Here is a 19,163-nt window from a genome sequence, read left to right on the forward strand (position 1 = left end):
AGAAGCCAGGATTTGAACTCATCCTTGGAGGATGAGCAGAATCTCAGTAGGTAGAGAAGTTGTGACGGGAGGCAGATTCCTGATTTGGGGAGGAGCAGAGCAAAGGCTCAGCAGTGAAAGAGTGTATATAATCCACACATCATCCTCTCCTGGATCTGCTGCAAAGGCCTCCTGACTGATCTCCAGCCTGTACCCGCTCCACCCTCTGCAGCCCCCCATCCCTACCTCACACCACTGCCACAGCCCTTATTTCCATAGAACACTGGGCATTTATTCTAAAATGTTCATTATTAGCCTATATCTACATAATCCTTAAATTTTTATGCTTTTGAGATTTTTATATTACAAAATCAATGTATGCTCTTGTATCAAATTCAAATAATCCTAAAAGGTATAAACAGGAAGTGAAAGCCCCCCTCCAATCTGCCTTCAGAGGTAACCATTGTTAGTAGTGTAGGTAGGTATCCATCCAGTTTCTCCATCTCTCTACCTCTCTCTCCAACTGTTTGTTTCGCCCTCTATACAGAATATAGATACGTATACACACATTGCATACATACATATAAATATATTCTTTATATATACATACCAGACGGTACATGTATAACACACCATATGTGTGTGAATATAGTAAACTAAGCAATTATGTATACATTTATATACATATTTGATACATTTATAGAGAATCTATCTAATGCCTCTAAATAGTGTGTCTATTTATCTATACATGCACATATGTGTATGTGTGTGTAGGAGTGTGCGTTTGCTCTCAGATGTGTAGGGCTTTTTGGACTAATCCTTTGCCTAAAACCTTTTGCTGGGCACATCACAGACCAGGTTAAGTCCCAGCGATTAGCAGGTTTTCCCAAGTCCCACGTGGTCAGGTCACTGTCTACCTCACTCTGCAGCCACTTTTCTGAGGGATGTACAGTAGGGAGCAAAAGGAAGAGTGCTCCGCCTGAGCACCTTCTTCAAAACGGGGGTCCTTTCAGCAATTATTTTTCAAGATTAATATGTTAACATGACTTGTTATGGCAATAACGAAAAAAGCTTAGGGGAAGCAGTGTGAAAGCAGAGGGGTAAACGTGCAGAGAGGAAGTGACATGCCTGTTTAACGTGCTCCCTCGCTCCTCCCAAGACACAAAGCCCTCCCCCTCCAATCTGACACCTCCGTGTTCGGGTTTGCCCTTGACACTACTGCAGTCACACTGAGAGCTCTAGAAACTGCTCATAGGTCCTTCAACAACCCAGCTGTTACCCATCTCTGTGTTTTCACACATTTTCATTCCTCCACCTGGAATGCCCTTACCTGCCACAGTCTGCCAGGCAAATTCTAATCATCTTTCAAAACTCAGCACAGGCAAGGGTGTTTTTTCTATCTCGAGGCCACAGTGAGATGTCCCTTACCCAGTGATTTAGAAATAAGGCTGCCACAGAATAAAACAAGCAAACGTGTACACCGTGGATGTGATTTGCCCTCTAGAGGTAAAGCAAGCAATTGTTTATAAGTATGTGACTGAAGGATTTAGAGACTCTCCAATTAAAAAAAGAAAAAAAAAGTGTTGGGTAATCTGAGGGAGAAAATATGGGGGAAAAGAAAACCCTGCAATTTAATAAACAGAAAGACAATTAATTGTATTTGCCCTGTTCACAGTAAGACTGTGTGAAGAGAAGGGTCTGGTAAACCCAGGAAGCAATGAGGAGAGGGCTGGGGGAGGTTCACAGAGACACAGTCTGGCAGGTGCCCATCATTAATGTTCACTGCTGTGAGGTAGTCTAGCAGGTGAATCAATTACAGTTTATCTCTTACCAGTAGAAATTAAGACAGTTTCCAATAAGTAGCCATTATAAATACGGCTCAACGGGCATTCTTGCCCATGTCGCCTTATGCTCATGGGCTTGTATTTTCAAGAATATATATTTAGGAGTGAGATTACTGAATCCTAACAGTTGAGCCTGTTCAAGCTTACTGGATAAGGTCGTACTGTTCTTCACAGTGGTTGTGCGAATTTCTGCTGCTGCCACCAGCGTAATGATGTTCCAGTTCTTCTACATTCTTACCAGCACTTACTGTCAGTCTTGTTTGCAGGTCGGATGCCCTGGGAATGCTGTCTCATCACTGTTCTACTATGCATTTCTCTGATTACCATTGAGGTTGTGCATCTTTTATGTTTTATTGACCGCTGGGTCTCCTGTTCATCCCCTTTGCCCATTTTTCCATTGGGTCATTTTTCTTCTGTTTATTGTTTTGCAGATATTCTGTGTGTGTGTGTGTGTGTGTGTGTGATATATTCTCCTGGTCCATGGCTTGTTTTTCACTTAAAAAAAATCCTTTTTGCCTCAATTACCTCATTTGTTAAATGAAGGTAATATTATTAAGCAAGAATGTATTATTGTTATTAAGTAATAATATTAAGTATTATCAAGCAAATATGTAACGTATTCAGAACAGTGCCTCACATCTAGGAAGCACTCTATTAATGTTTATTATTATTATTATCAGTGTCTTTTGATGAAAAGTTTAAATTATTTTTATAGTATCTTTTGATGAATAGACATTTTTAGTTTTAATGTCTAAATTTACTAATCTTATCTTCTACGGTTTGTGCTTTTTGTGCCTACCACTGGCTTTTTATAGTTGTTCTCTGTTTTGCCCATTCTATGAGTTTGTTTTTTTTTTTTTGCGGTACGCGGGCCTCTCACTGTTGTGGCCTCTCCCGTTGCGGAGCACAGGCTCAGCGGCCATGGCTCACGGGCCCAGCCACTCCGCGGCATGTGGGATCTTCCCGGACGAGGGCACGAACCCGTGTCCCCTGCATCGGCAGGCGGCCTTTCAACCACTGCGCCACCAGGGAAGCCCTATGAGTATTTTTACAATTGAAGTTTTCCCTAAAACACTCTGGTACCCATTATAATTGGGAGAATAAGGAGAACACTTAAATCATTGTCTTTTTGTTTTAAGGGTTGGTAGGTTTTCCTTCTAGACACTATCATGAACACCAAAAACATGCTTTAGTTCACTCTATAAAAGAAGACTTTTATCATGGCATCTTATTGAGCATATGTTAGTGGTTCTTACATGGTATTTACATTTAAAATTTTTATTTTTTGTGATTTTTTTTCCATTTTCTTTCCTATGGTTGCTATTTTTCCTCAAATGTTAATATTTTACATATATGCCAGAATTATTCTTTCACTCTCATAAAACTTACTAGATTCCAACAAATACATGAATGCTTTACCAATGACCATGTCTGTTCAGTGAACTGAGTTGACTTGCTGTTCTGTGAAAGAAAACCCTACATATCACATTAGCTAGGTATTGTAGTCATCTTGCAAAGTCATTCTCCATGATTAAAATCACTTCCAGGCCCCTTTGTGGTCGATTATTCCCTTCTGCTCTATTGAAGACATTATAATAGTTTTTGGGAAAGTTTCATGGCCACAAAAGTAGTAGCAGTCACTATTCAGTGGAGATGCTGGCAAATACAGAGCAGCACTGTCCAAACTCGTGATCAAGATGGGCTATAAGCCACAAAATGTAACTTCACAGGACAACTTAGATAGCAAAAATAAATGCTGGGAAAGTTCCAAAGCTGCTTCCTGGAGAAAAGTCTGTTTTGCCTAGATACCCCTGGGATTCTCTTCCATTTGGAGTTCCTCAAAGACCATATATTGAATTTTCTGTCATTCAGTTTGTATCAGAAATCTAGCCCAAAGAAATGATACTCAGGGAAGATCACCTCTAGTTTTCCAAATTTTGGGGGGTCATGAAATTCTTTCTCTAAGACTATATTATTCAGAAGCTACTCTGGTTGAAGTGGGAGGAGAACATTCAGAACTTTAGTTTCTTGAAAGAAAGGAACTTATATACTTATTTCTTTCCAATAGTGAGAGTCATATATTAGAACATGTGTCCTTTGTTTCCCTGGCCAGGAAGCTTAATGCCCAATTTAAATTTCAATCATATGTTAAAATGGCCACACTATCCAAAGCAACCTACAGATTTTTTTTTTGGCTGCGCCACGTGGCTTATGGGATCTTAATTCCCTGACCAGGGATTGAAACTGGGCCCACGGCAAAGAAAGCACAGAGTCCTAACCACTGGACTCCCAGGGAATTCCCAATCTACAGATTTAATGCAATCCCTAACAAATTACCCGTGACATTTTTCAAGGAACTGAACAAATAATCCTAAAATTTATATTGAACCATAAAAGACCTAGACCCACAATTGCCAAAGCAATCCTGAGGAAAAAGAACAAAGCTGGAGGCATAACCCTCCCAGACTTCAGACAATACTACAAAGCTACAATAATCAAAACAGCATGGTATTGGCCAAAAAAACAGACAGATGGATCAATGGAACAGAATAGAGAGCCCAGAAATAAACGCTTACACCTATGGTCAATTAATCTTCAACAAAGGAGGTGAGAATATACAATGTAGGAAAGACAATCTCTTCAGCAAGTGGTGTTGGGAAAACTGGACAGCCACATGTAAATCAGTGAAGTTAGAACACACCCTCACATCATACACAAAAATAAACCCAAAATGGCTTAAAGGTTTAAATATAAGACATGACACCATAAAACTCCTAGAAGAGAACATAGGCAAAACATTCTCTGACATAAACTGTAGCAGTGTTTTCTTAGGTCAGTCTCCCAAGGTAATAGAAATAAAAACAAAAATAAACAAATGAGACCTAATCAAACGTACAAGCTTTTGCACAGCAAAGGAAACCATAAACAAAATGAAAAGACAAACTGGGAGAAAATATTTGCAAACAATGATACCGACAAGGGCTTAATGTAGTGGAATAACTGAGGACATGGAAAGGAGACATGACCCATGAGCGCCCCCCCCCAGCAAACTGGGGGCTGGCAAATAAGCCAGAACTGCAAGCAGTCCTGATTGCTTTGAGCCCCCCAACCCCCCCCCCAGCAAACCGGGGGCCTGTGAAGAAGCATTGAGTGCTTTGGGCACTGATCCATGAGATGTCCTCAGTATAATCAGAATGGTGGGAACGAAAGGAAATGTCCTTGTGCAACTTCAGTATAATCAAAATAATGGTGGGGACTTTGTGCTGCTTTTGTGCTCAAGGACGAAGCACGGCATGTTTTCAAGAAAGCCAATTATTGCTTGTATAATTAACAAAAACATAGGTTGTTGCTTTGGCATTTCTGAAATGTTAAGAAAACAAGTCTTAAAATGTAAACGTAGATAATGCTTTAATAAAAGCTACCACAGCAGGACAGACGGCGCTGTTTTGCCTGAGCGAGCGGCAGCCCTCTACTGCTGTGCTTCGGCACAATTCATCTCGTGTGATGAGCTTACTTTTGGCCCTGTCATAAGATAAACTAAAACAGCTTAATTTCCAAAACATAAAATCAGCTCATATAACTCAATAACAACAACCTCCCCAACACAAAACCCAATCAAAAAATGGGCAGAAGATCTAAAGAGACACTTCTCCAAAGAAGACATACAGATGGTCAATAGGCACATGAAAATACACTCATCATCACTAATTATAAGAGAATTGCAAATCTAAACTACAATGAGGTACTACCTCACACCGATCAGAATGGCCATCAGTAAAAAGTCTACAAATAAATGCTGGAGAGGATGTGGAGAAAAGGGAGACTTCCTACACTGTTGGCGGGAATTAAATTGGTGCAGGCACTATGGAAATCAGTATGGAGATTCCTTAAAAAGTTGCCATATGACCCAGCCATCCCACTCCTGGACACGTATCTGGACAAAATGATAATTTGAAAGGATACATGCAACCCAATGTTCACAGCATCTCTATTTACAATAGCCAAGACATGGAACATGGAAACAAACTAAATGTCCATTGACAGATGAATGGATAAAGAATAGGTAGTGTGTGTCTGTATATATATATATACACACACACACACACACACACACACACACACACACACACAATGGAATATTATCCAGCCATAAAAAAGAATGAAATCTTGCCATTTTCAGCAACATGGATGGACTTAGCATCATACTAAGTGAATTAAGTCAGAAAGAGAAAGACAAACAGCATATATCACTTATATGTGGAATCTAAAAAATGATACAAATGAAGTTATTTATGAAACAGAAACAGACTCACAGACATAGAAAATAAACTTATGGTTAGCAAAGGGGAAAGGGGTAAATTAGGAGTTTGTGATTAACAGATACAAATTACTATATATAAAATAGATAAACACAGAGGGCAGACAGCAGAAGAAAGAAGAACTACAATCCTGCAGCCTGTGGAACAAAAACCACATTCACAGAAAGAGAGACAAGATGAAAAGGCAGAGGGCTATGTACCAGATGAAGGAAAAATATAAACCCCCAGAAAAACAACTAAATGGAGATAGGCAACCTTCCAGAAAAAGAATTCAGAATAATGATAGTGAAGATGATCCAGGACCTCGGAAAAGAATGGAGGCAAAGATTGAGAAGGTGCAAGAAATGTTTAACAAAGACACAGAATAATTAAAGAACAAACAAAGAGAGATGAACAATACAGTAACTGAAATGAAAACTATACTAGAGGAATCAATAGCAGAATAACTGAGGCAGAAGAACGGATAAGTGACCTGGAAGACAGAATGGTGGAATTCACTGCTGCGGAATAGAATAAAGAAAAAAGAATGAAAAGCAATGACGGCAGCATAAGAGACCTCTGAGACAACAGTAAACTCAACAACATTCTCATTATAGGGGTCTCAGAAGGAGAAGAGAGAGAGAAAGGACCTGAGAAAATATTTGAAGAGATTATAATTGAAAATTTCCCTAACATGGGAAAGGAAATAGCCACCCAAGTCCAGGAAGTGCAGAGACTCCCATACAGGATAAACCCAAGGAGAAACATGCCAAGACACATAGTAATCATATTGGCAAAAATTAAAGACAAAACAAAATTATTAAAAGCAGCAAGGGAAAAATGACAAATAATATACAAGGGAACTCCCATAAGGTTAACAGCTGATTTCTCAGCAGAAACTCTACAAGCCAGAAGGGAGTGGCATGATACACTTAAAGTGATGAAAGGGAAGAACCTACAACCAAGATTACTTTACCTGGAAAGGAGCTCATTCAGATTCGATGGAGAAATCAAAAGCTTTACAGACAAGCAAAAGCGAAGAGAATTCAGCACCACTAAAGCAGCTCTACAACAAATGCTAAAGGAACTTCTCTAAGTGGGAAGTACAAGAGAAGAAAAGGACCTACAAAAACAAACCCAAAACAATTAAGAAAATGGTCAGAGGAACATACATATCGATAATTACCTTAAACGTGAATGGATTAAGTTCTCCAACCAAAAGACACAGGCTTGCTGAATGGATATAAAAACAAGACCAATCTATATGCTGTCTACAAGAGACCCACTTCAGACCTAGGGACACATACAGGCTGAAAGTGAGGGGATGGAAAAAGGTATTCCATGCAAATGGAAATCAAAAGAAAGCTGGAGTAGCAATACTCATATCAGATAAAATAGACTTTAAAATAAAGAATGTTACAAGAGACAAGGAAGGCCACTACATAATGATCAAGGGATCAATCCAAGAAGAAGATATAACAATTATAAATACATATGCACCCAACATAGGGGCAACTCAATACATAAGGCAAATGCTAACAGCTATAAAAGAGGAAATCGACAGTAACACAATAATAGTGGGGGACTTTAACACCTCACTTACACCAATGGACAGATCATCCAAAATGAAAATAAATAAGGAAACAGAAGCTTTAACTGACACAATAGACCAGATAGATTTAATTGATAGTTATAGGACATTCCATCCAAAAACAGCAGATTACACTTTCTTCTCAAGTGGGCATGGAACATTCCCAGGATAGATCACATCTTGGGTCACAAAGCAAGCCTCAGTAAATTTAAGAAAATTGAAATCATATCAAGCATCTTTTCTGACCACAACGCTATGAGGTTAGAAATCAATTACAGGGAAAAAAACCTAAAAACACAAACACATGGAGGCTAAACAATACATTATAAGTAACCAAGAGATCACTGAAGAAATCAAAGAGGAAATCAAAAAATACCTAGAGACAAATGACAATGAAAACACGACGATCCAAAACCTATGGGATGCAGCAAAAGCAGTTCTAAGAGGGAAGTTCATAGCTATACAAGCCTACCTCAAAAAACAAGAAAAATCTCAAATAAACAATCTAACCTTACACCTAAAGGACCTAGAGAAAGAAGAGCAAACAAAACCCAAAGTTAGCAGAAGGAAAGAAATCATTAAGATCAGAGCAGAAATAAATGAAATAGAAACAAAGAAAACAATAGCAAAGATCAATAAAACTAAAAGTTAGTTCTTTGAAAAGATAAAAGAAAACAAAATTGATAAACCATTAGCCAGACTCATCAAGAAAAAGAGGGAGAGGACTCAAATCAATAAAATTCGAAATGAAAAAGAAGTTACAACAGACAGCGCAGAAATACAAGCATCCTAAGAGACTACTACAAGCAACTCTATGCCAATAAAATGGACAACCTGGAAGAAATGGACAAATTCTTAAAAAGGTATAACCTTCCAAGACTGAACCAGGAAGATATAGAAAATATGAACAGACCAATCACAAGTAATGAAATTGAAACTGTGATTAAAAATCTTCCAACAAACAAAAGTCCAGGACCAGATGGCTTCACAGGTGAATTCTATCAAACATTTAGAGAAGAGCTAACACCCATCCTTCTCAAACTCTTCCAACAACACATTAAAAGGATCATACACCATGATCAAGTGGGATTTATCCCAGGATGCAAGGATTCTTCAATATACGCCAATCTATCAATGTGATACACCATATTAACAAATTGGAGAATAAAAACCATATGATCATCTCAACAGACGCAGAAAAAGCTTTTGACAAAATTCAACACCCATTTATGATAAAAACTCTCCAGAAAGTGGGCATACAGGGAACCTACCTCAACATAATAAAAGCCATATATAACAAACCCACAGCAAACATCATTCTTAATGGTCAAAAACTGAAAGCACTTCCTCTAAGATCAGGAACAAGACAAGGATGTCCACTCACCACTGTTATTCAACATAGTTTTGGAAGTCCCAGCCACAGCAATCAGAGAAGAAAAAGAAATAAAAGGAATACAAATTGGAAAAGAAGAAGTTAAACTATCACTGTTTGCTGATGACATGATACTATACATAGAGAATCCTATAGATGCCACCAGAAAACTACTAGAGCTAATCAATGAATTTGGTAAAGTTGCAGGATACAAAATTAATTCACAGAAATCTCTTGCATTCCTATACACTAATGATGAAAAATCTGAAAGAGAAATTAAGGAAACACTCCCACTTACCATTGTAACAAAAAGAATTAAATATCTAGGAATAAACCTACCTAAGGAGACAAAAGACCTGTATGCAGAAAACTATAAGACACTGATGAAAGAAATTAAAGATGATACCAACAGATGGAGAGATATACCATGTTCTTGGACTGGAAGAATCAATATTGTGAAAATGACTATACTACCTAAAGCGATCTACAGATTCAATGCAATCCCTATCAAATTACCAATGGCATTTTTTACGGAACTAGAACAAAAAGTCTTAAAATTTGTCTGGAGACACAAAAGACCCTGAATAGGCAATGCAGTCTTGAGGGAAAAAAACGGAGCTGGAGGAATCAGACTCCCTGACTTCAGACTATACTATAAAGCTACAGTAATCAAGACAATATGGTACAGGCACAAAAACTGAAACATAGATCAATGGAACAAGATAGAAAGCCCAGAGATAAACCCACGCACCTATGGTCAACTAATGTATGACAAAGGAGGCAAGGATATACAATGGAGAAAAGACAGTCTCTTCAATAAGTGGTGCTGGGAAAACTGGACAGCTACATGTTAAACAATGAAATTAGAACACTCCCTAACACCATACACAAAAATAAACTCAAAATGGATTAGAGATCTAAATGTAAGACCAGACACTATAAAACTCTTAGGAAGAACACTCTTTGACATAAATCACAGAAAGATCTTTTTTGATCCATCTCCTAGAGTAATGCAAATAAAAACAAAAATAAACAAATGGGACCTAAAGAAACTTCAAAGCTTTTGCACAGCAAAGGAAACCATAAACAAGACAAAAAGACAACCCTCAGCATGGTAGAAAATATTTGCAAACGAATCAACGGACAAAGGATTAATCTCCAAACTATATAAACAGCACATGCAGCTCAACATTAAAAAAACAAACAACCCAATCCAAAAATGGGCAGAAGACCTAAATAGACATCTCTCCAAAGAAGACATACAGATGGCCAAGAAGCACATGAAAAGCTGCTCAACACCACTAATTATTAGAGAAATGCAAATCAAAGCTACAATGAGGTATCACCTCACACCAGTTAGAATGGGCATCATCAGAAAATCTACAAACAACAAATGCTGGAGAGGGTGTGGAGAAAAGGGAACCCTCTTGCACTGTTGGTGGGAATGTAAATTGATACAGCCACTATGGAGAACAGTATGGAGGTTCCTTACAAAACTAAAAATAGAATTACCACATGATCTAGCAATCCCACTACTGGGCATATACCCAGAGAAAACCATAATTCAAAAAGACACATGCACCCCAATATTCATTGCAGCACTATTTACAATAGCCAGGTCATGGAAACAAGCTAAATGCCCATCGACAGACGAATGGATAAAGAAGATGTGGTACATATATACAATGGGATGTTACTCAGCCATAAAAAGGAACGAAACTGGGTCATTTGTTTAGACGTGGATGGATCTAGAGACTGTCATATAGAGTGAAGTAAGTCAGAAAGAGAAAAACAAATCTCGTATATTAACGCATATATGTGGAACCTGGAAAAATGGTACAGATGAACCGGTTTGCAGGGCAGAAATTGTGATACAGATGTAGAGAACAAACGTATGGACACCAAGGGGGAAATCCGCGGGGGGGTGGTGTGGGGGGTGGTGTGATAAATTGGGTGATTGGGATTGACATGTATACACTGACGTGTAAAATGGATGACAATTAAGAACCTGCTGTATAAAAAAATTAAATTAAATTAAAAAATTTTTTAAAAAGATAAACAATAAGTTCCTACTATATAGCATAGGGAACGATATTCAATATCCTATGATAAACCATAATGAAAAAGAATATGAAAAGGAATACATATATATTCTGAATCAGTTTACTGTATACCAGAAACTAACACAATATTGTAAATCAACTATACTTCAATTAAAAAAATATTTTTAATGTCAATCATAGCATCTGTGTTAATGTTTATCTTTAGCACCTATGCAATTCTATTTTTCCCTTGGTCCTGATTTTATATTTCTATTTTCCTAAATTATTACTTATGTCCCAAATATGTGTCTCCAGCTCAGATCACTTTCCAGAGATTCAGAACCAATCTTCTCAATATCTCAGTTTAGATTGCCACAAGAATCTCAAACTCAAAAATGTCTAAAACTGCACTTAACTCCCCACCTCAAAAACCAAAACAAAAATAAAATATCCAGCTCTTCCTCCTTGCTTTTCTCAAGCTCAAAGAATGTTAACCCCGTCCATCTAATAGCCTGAGTCAGAAATCTTAGTCATCCTTGGTTCTTCTCTTTTTCTCACTCTCTATATATGTCAAGATGTGCTAGGTTGTATTGCTGTATAGCAAATAACCCCCAACTCTCAGTGGCTTAACACAATGCAAGTTTATTTCTCCCTCTGACTACTGAGTCGGAGCTGGGGCTCTGCTCCACTTTGTCACACTGCTTCTAGGTCCCAGGCTGAGAGATAAGCCACTATCTCAGCATTCTTGGTCACCACAATGAAGGGAAAAGAGCTCTGAAGAGTTTCATCTTGGCGATTTCATGCTCAGCCCAGAAGCAACACGCATCACCTCTGCTAGAGCTGATAACTTGGCCCCAACACCCAACCACAGAAGGCCAGGAAGTATAGCCCTACCACGTGCCCAGAGGCAGAGGGCAGAACAATTAATAAGCAACATTAATGACTACCACACTGTCTTAGGATGGACTCCCCAGAAGCAGACTCTGAGATGAAGATTCATGTGAAAGCAACTAATCAGGAAGTGCCACTAGGAAGAAAGAGTAAGGCAGTGAGGAAGAGAGACATGGAAAAGAAGGTAGTTAAGAAAGTGTTTGATATCAAACAAAGTCCCAACTATGGTGGCTGGGGAGCTCGAGGTGCCTGTAGCTGCGGTGCTGAGGTTGGAGTGTCTGCATATGTGCTGGCTGCTTTTGTAGCAGCTGTTGCTGGAGCTGGAACATTTCCCGAACAAAAGACTAAACTTACAGAAGAATGCAATCAAGTGATGGCTTTTTCTTCAGAATCTGAATAGGGAGGCCACAGGAACAGACGAAGTTGACAAGCTAGAAACTAAATTTATATCTGCTTGGAACAACGTGAAATATGTTGGGTGTTGAAAACAAAGACATATTTTAGTAGAAATTCCCCTCTTTTATTGCTTGGAAAGTGTTACCATTTTAAATATGAAGTTGTTTAGACTACAGGCATACCTCAGACATATTGTGGGTTTGGTTCCAGACCACTGCAATAAAGCAAATATTTCAATAAAATGAAAATGAACTGTTACCTGCAAGATCAGGACGTACAATAGAAGATCATGGAATTGAGGGAAACGTAGAAGAATTTTGTAAAGGTTTCATTTCAAGAATATGGCTTACCCACAAGGAAGAATTTCCTCAAATAGGAGGCTCAGCTTTGACAACAGACTGTGCTTGGAGCTGTACATTAAGAACTGGCCAGATGCTATTGGCTCAAGGACTCATACTACACTTGCTTGGTAGAGCTTAGACCTGGCTGGCCTGATGCTTTGAACACTGAAAATTCAGACTCTGAATCATGGACTTCCAACACTGTAAAAAAATTTACTGCATCTTTCGAAGCATCGCTTTCAGGGGAAAGAGAACTCAAAACCCCAACAATTTCTCTGAAGGAGACAATCGGGAGATATTCTGATGATCATGAAATGCAAAATGAAATTTATCACAGGAAAATCATCCCTTGGTTTGGTGATTCCCCCTTGGCTCTCTTTGGTTTACACCAACTAATAGAATATGGAAAGAAGTCTGGGGAAAAAGCTGGAGATTGGTATGGACCAGCTGTGGTTGCTCACATTTTAAGAAAAGCAGTTGAAGAAGCAAGACACCCAGATTTACAAGGAATAACTATTTATGTTGTGCAACATTGTACAGTTTACAGTTCTGATGTAACTGATAAACAGTGCGCTTCCATGGCCTCTGATAATACAGATGACAAAGCTGTTATTATTCTAGTTCCTGTTAGACTTGGTGGAGAAAGAAACAATGCCGACTATTTAGATTTTGTAAAGGGTATTTTAAGCCTTGAATACTGTGTGGGTATTATTGGTGGCAAACCTAAACAGTCACATTGCTTTGCTGGATTTCAAGATGACACTTTGATTTACATGAATCCTCATTACTGCCAATCTTTTGTAGATGTCAGCATAAAGGATTTCCCTCTTGAGACATTCCACTGCCCTTCTCCTAAAAAGATGTCATTTCGAAAAATGGATCTTAGCTGTACAATAGGATTTTACTGTCAAAATGTTCAAGACTTCAAACGAGCTTCTGAAGAAATCACTAAGATGCTGAAAATTTCTTCTAAGGAGAAATATCCCTTATTTAGTTTTGTAAATGGTCATTCCAGAGACTATGATTTTACATCTACTACAACCAATGAAGAAGACCTTTTCTCAGGTCTGGATGAGAAAGGATGAAAAGAAAAGATTAAAAAGATTTAGCACAGAAGAGTTTGTCTTGCTGTAAAGATTAGCACATTTGTGCTCGATGAGAAGAAATCCTTTGAAGGAGGAAAAAGGAAGAGAAACTATACTTGAAACTGGTTTATTTTCACAAATATCTTAATTTTATGATTTTTTAAAAAAGAACATTTGAAAATGTACAAGTTTTAAAGCTATTTTTCTGAAAGAGAAATGATTTAGTAAACCTTGATTTCTAAAAAATATCAAGTGATTCTGGCTGCATTCCTATTTCCCTAAGATCTGCTAGTGATAACTCTACCTTAACTGCAAGTCTTCCGGTCTTCAAATTCTTCCACCTGGGTCCACGATTCTCCTGAAGGTTTTGTGATATTGGGCCCCAAAATGGGGTCACCAAATAGTTTCAAAAGCTTCAGTTTATACTGATGACCAGAAGACCAGAGAATGAATCTTCAGTGCTGCCTAAGCCTCCTGATATTAATGCAACCAAAGGATGCTTTTGGATGTATCTTGATATTTTAAATAGTAATTTTTAGCTGTGATATGATACAATTACATGAGCAGAATTTTGAGTTAAGGTAATACTTAGCAATATGATTTTACAATGGCACCTCATTTTGCTTGCTGTTGAGCCTTCTCTGGGGAGTGAAGGTAAAGTATTGGTTTTCCCCACAGATTTAAAGTTTATGTTATTAATAATGACTATATCCAATCTAACAGATAAAGGCAAAATTGTTTCCTATATCAAAAATGAAATTTTATGGAAACTCTACTTATTATGCAGTTTTAAAAGCTAAAGATAAGTACCAGGAAAGATATCAGTAGATGCTCCTCCATGTGATTTTTGCTATTTGTATAAATCAGTGCAGTGGTGTTTAGGAGCTGAGGCCACGTATAAGGTAAATCTGCCTTAAGTGTATTATGTCTTATTTAAAGGCAAATTTGTGACGTAAAAGTATAAGAGTTATTATTGAGCCAGGTTTATAAAGTACTTTAATAAAGATATAAGAACATTAAAACAAACAAACAAAGGAAAAAACAACGAAGTCCCCAGGAGGGCAATTTAGGCTTAACTCCGTGGAAGAGCCTGGAGACAGTCGTACCCGAGAGCTGTCTGGACCAGGGGCAAGGAAGCTGGAGGAGGTATACTTCCATGCCAGGAGTCATTTGCTCCGGCTCTCCCCTGGGGGATGTAATCCCAGAGAGTTCTGGCTCTCCTTGCAGGTGTTGGCTGCTTGAAGTGAAAGCACAGCATGAAAATGGTAGAGGGATCCAAAAGCACATAGGTGGAGCACAGACATCATCCGCCACATCCCGCCTCCCAAACCGGTAAATCACAGCATCCTAATAGTTCTACCTCCCGAGTATTTCCTAAACTGCCCCATTTCTCTCTCCCCTTGGTTGCCCCCTCCCTCGAGTACACCTTGAGCCCGTTATCCTTGATCTTCTGCACTATTGCAATCAGAATATGACCTTCAGTCCTGACATCTCCAATCTAGATGTCACACTACAGTCAATAAGAATCAAGTTTTTTTTTTTGTTTTTTTTGGCTGCGTGGGGTCTTTGTTGCTACGCTGTGGGCTTTCTCTAGTTGCGGCGAGTTGGGGCTACTTTTCGTTGCAGTGCGCAGGCTTCTCATTGCGGTGGCTTCTCTTGTTGCAGAGCACAGGCTCTAGGTGCGCGGGCTTCAGGAGTGTGGCTCGCGGGCTCAGTAGTTGTGGCTCGTGGGCTCTAGAGCGCAGGCTCAGTAGTTGTGGCACATGGGCTTAGTTGCTCCGCGGCATGTGGGATCTTCCCAGACTAGGGATCGAACCCGTGTGCCCTGCATTGGCAAACGGAAAGAATCACGTTCTGATTGCCTGGTGACATCTCAAATTTGTCATGCCTGCTTTCTAATCAAGATACAATCCCCATTTTGCAGATGAGAACGTTGAGCCTCAGAGCAGTGACTTGCCAATTCAGTTAGTAACTGGCAGAGCCAGAATATGAATCTAGTATATATTAATTCCAAAACCTTTCCCATTACATTTCACTGTTTCAGGATCATGATTAACTGTCCACCTTACCCTGATTAATACCCAATTCTATAAGCTTCAAACTCAGTGTTTTGAACCAAATTTATCATATTCCTTACCTCTCTCACCAAATGTCCTGCTCTTGAGTTCCCAATGTCAATAATGACCCCGCCATCTTTTGGTGTCATCCTTTACTCTTCTCTTTCCTCTTTGTTTTTCCACAGTTACTGTACTTCTGACTTCTCAGTGCCCATCGCTACAGGTAGGGCTGGCGTTATGTGCCTGGCAAGTACCCACTATGTGGGAGGTCCTGGATCTCGGCCCAACGAGGGCTCATTAGTAGTGGATATCATTCCAACGATATTCTGTGCCAAGAAATGAGATCAGAATCCAGGGAATGAAGCCAAAGTTGGCCAGTTTGCCAAGCTGGAAGTTCTTGGACACAATTATAAGCAAAGGGAAAGAAACCAGTGGAGAGGGAGAGACTGACTGATGATGGAAATGAAAAAAACAGTGATGGATGGAGCAGCGTCCTGGGGGAGGCAATGAAAGGGGTCACCATATGGCTCTTTGGTAGTGGACTGACTTTGAAGATTGGGATCTTGAGGAGAAGGAGGTATACATATGCCTTGCCTATACTAGGTGCTCAAAATGATATTGAAAGGTCTTAATGAAAATATCTGTTCCCTATTCCCCAGAGGCACATATTTTGAACTAATTTAGCTTTTTTCTAAACCTGGCATTTATCTTCATATTTCTAAGTAATATATTTATACTGCGAGTTCTTGATTTATCAGTTTGAAGCTATTAACTTCCTATTAAGTAGATGATAATATAGTCTGTTGTATTACCACCTCCTACTTCCTCTCTCCTTCTCCAGGATAAAAAATTCTAGCTAAATCAGTAGTCAATATATTATTTTGGCTACGCAAATATAGTTTAGTGATGATCCAGTTAGTTTTATATTGTATCTCATACAAATTTTTATCTTTCCTGGAATTAATAATTTTTAAAATTCTGTTTGTTCTGTACTGATCTTTAATATTTTCCCAAGTGGTCCATCTGTTCTGTCAAATACTCTCAGCAGGTTTTTTCTTTCCCCACAATGCTCGAGCATATTTCTCGATAATCTATTTCCATTTTTTTCTCTGAGGCCTCCCTCCCATAGCACTCTACCTTCCTACCGCAGCCTGGATGGGTTGCTCGTAAGCCCTTCTGCGCAGCTGTAATCCTGAGAATTCCCTTCTCCATCAAACTGTTTCTCTTGTGTCGGGCTTCCTTTTCCTGGATCCAATGATATTCTTTCCCTTGGTTTGTTTGCTCTCCGCATTTGCTGAAGGACAGCTTTCAGCAGGCTCTAAGGAAGGAGAGTGTCTTAATCAACCCCTACACTTGATTCATGGTTTGGCTGGGTAATTTTAAAGGCATAACTATATTATCATCTACTATCCAGTGGTGTTGAGAAGTCTTATGGCACTCTGATTGTCATTATTTTATATGTAACCTGTTTTGTCTCTCTGAAACTTTTCATGTTGCCTCTTTAAGTCAGATGTTCTGAAATGTCAGGGATGTGCCTCCTCGTGGACGTTTTGCTATTCATGTTGCTAGCACTTAGAGGGCCCTTTCAGTTTGGAGGCTCTGTGTTCTTCACGTGTGGGAAATTTTCTTGTACTTTTCCTTGGGAAAATTTCTGTCTTCCATTTTTTTTTTTCTTTCTATGATTTCTGATCTCTCTGATTGATGCTTTATGTCCATGTCACCAGCCCCTTTCTGTTCTATTTTCCTTTTCTCTTTTTGTTCCTCTTGCTGGACAATAACCTTGACTTGACTTTCCAACTCTTCCATCACAATGTTTTATTTCAGCTTTCGTATTTTTCAAGTTTCCAAATGTTCATTGTTAGTTTTTCATAGTACCCCATCCTTATCTGATGGATGCAAAATCTTCTATTATTTTCCCAAGGATATTATTTATTGGTTGGTTTTCTTTTCTTCTGTTCCTGTTTGCTTCCATCAGGTTCCTTTTTTTTCTGTTTGTTTTTCCGCATCTTTTCATGTTGGAGTTTTTATCAAATGTTTATTGCTTCTGGTATGTAATATGCAGAATCTAAATATCTACATGAATTATGACCCGAAAAACAGGAAAAAAATGCAATGATCACATTCAAAGAGGACTAATAAGAATAAGATATATGTAGAAAGAATCATATGCAGTGTCATTAAAACAACCTTTAAGTCACGCAGAAAGACATTATAATAGCTTTTAAAAGCCAAATAAACACACATCTAAACAAGGAACAAATAATGGACTATAATTTATGGAGAGGGCAGGATAGGGTAGAAGATTCAAATCAGGCAGAAAAATAGGTAATGTGTGATTTGAATCTAGGAGATGTGTTAGCCCAAGACCATCCCTTTTAAGGTATAGAGCTGTATTAAATGGCTCATGATGTCCCATTAGCAAAGTATAAAAAATCAAATCCCAAGTCCCAGTTAAAGAAAAATCCCTCTGGCTGATATACAACCACAATTGGCTGAATTAAAATAAGAATCCCAATTTGCATAGATGATATAATTGTTTTATAGATATCTTTTGACTAAAGGAAGATTAGAATTAGTAGAAAAAAAGAAAGTAAATCACATCCATAACATTTGTACTTTTGTGTTAAGATTAATAATATATTAGTTTTCTATTGTTGTTAAGAAATTACTACAAACATAGTGGCTTAAATCAACACACGTTTTGTTTTGTTTGTATTTTTGCAATACACGGGCCTTTCGCTGTTGTGGCCTCTCCCGTTGCGGAGCACAGGCTCCGGACGCGCAGGGTCAGTGGCCATGGCTCACGGGCCCAGCCGCTCTGCGGCATGCGGGATCTTCCCGGACCGGGTCACGAACCCATATCCTCTGCATCGGCAGGCGGACTCTCAACCACTGCGCCACCAGGGAAGCCCAACACACGTTTATTATCTCACAGTTTCTGAGGATCAGGAGTCCTGGCTGGCCTTCAGCTCAGGCTCTCACCAGGCTTCTATCAAGGCGCTAGCTGACTGCATTTCCATATGGAGGCTTGTCTGAGGAAAAAATCCACTTCCAAGTGCATTCAGGCTGTTGGCAGAAGGTATTTCCTTTCTGCTATGTGACTGAGGACCCTGACTTTTTGCTGGCTGTTGGCTGGAGGGCTCCCTCAGATTCTAGAGGTGTCCACGTTCCTAAATGCGTCCACAGTGCTACGTGGGCTTTTTCTTAGTCCATTTGGGCTGCTATAACAAGGTATTATAGACTGAGTGGCTTATAAACAATGGCAAT

General features: G+C 38.9%; 1 pseudogene; it reads left to right on the forward strand.

Moving 5' to 3' along the window:
* The first annotated feature begins 12,087 nt into the window (after positions 1-12,087).
* LOC114892089 lies at positions 12,088-13,888 on the forward strand (annotated as a pseudogene).
* Positions 13,889-19,163: the final 5,275 nt, after the last annotated feature.

Source organism: Monodon monoceros, unplaced genomic scaffold (genome assembly GCF_005190385.1).
Source record: "Monodon monoceros isolate NGI ecotype Baffin Bay Population unplaced genomic scaffold, NGI_Narwhal_1 Super_Scaffold_12, whole genome shotgun sequence".
Lineage (NCBI taxonomy): Eukaryota > Metazoa > Chordata > Mammalia > Artiodactyla > Monodontidae > Monodon > Monodon monoceros.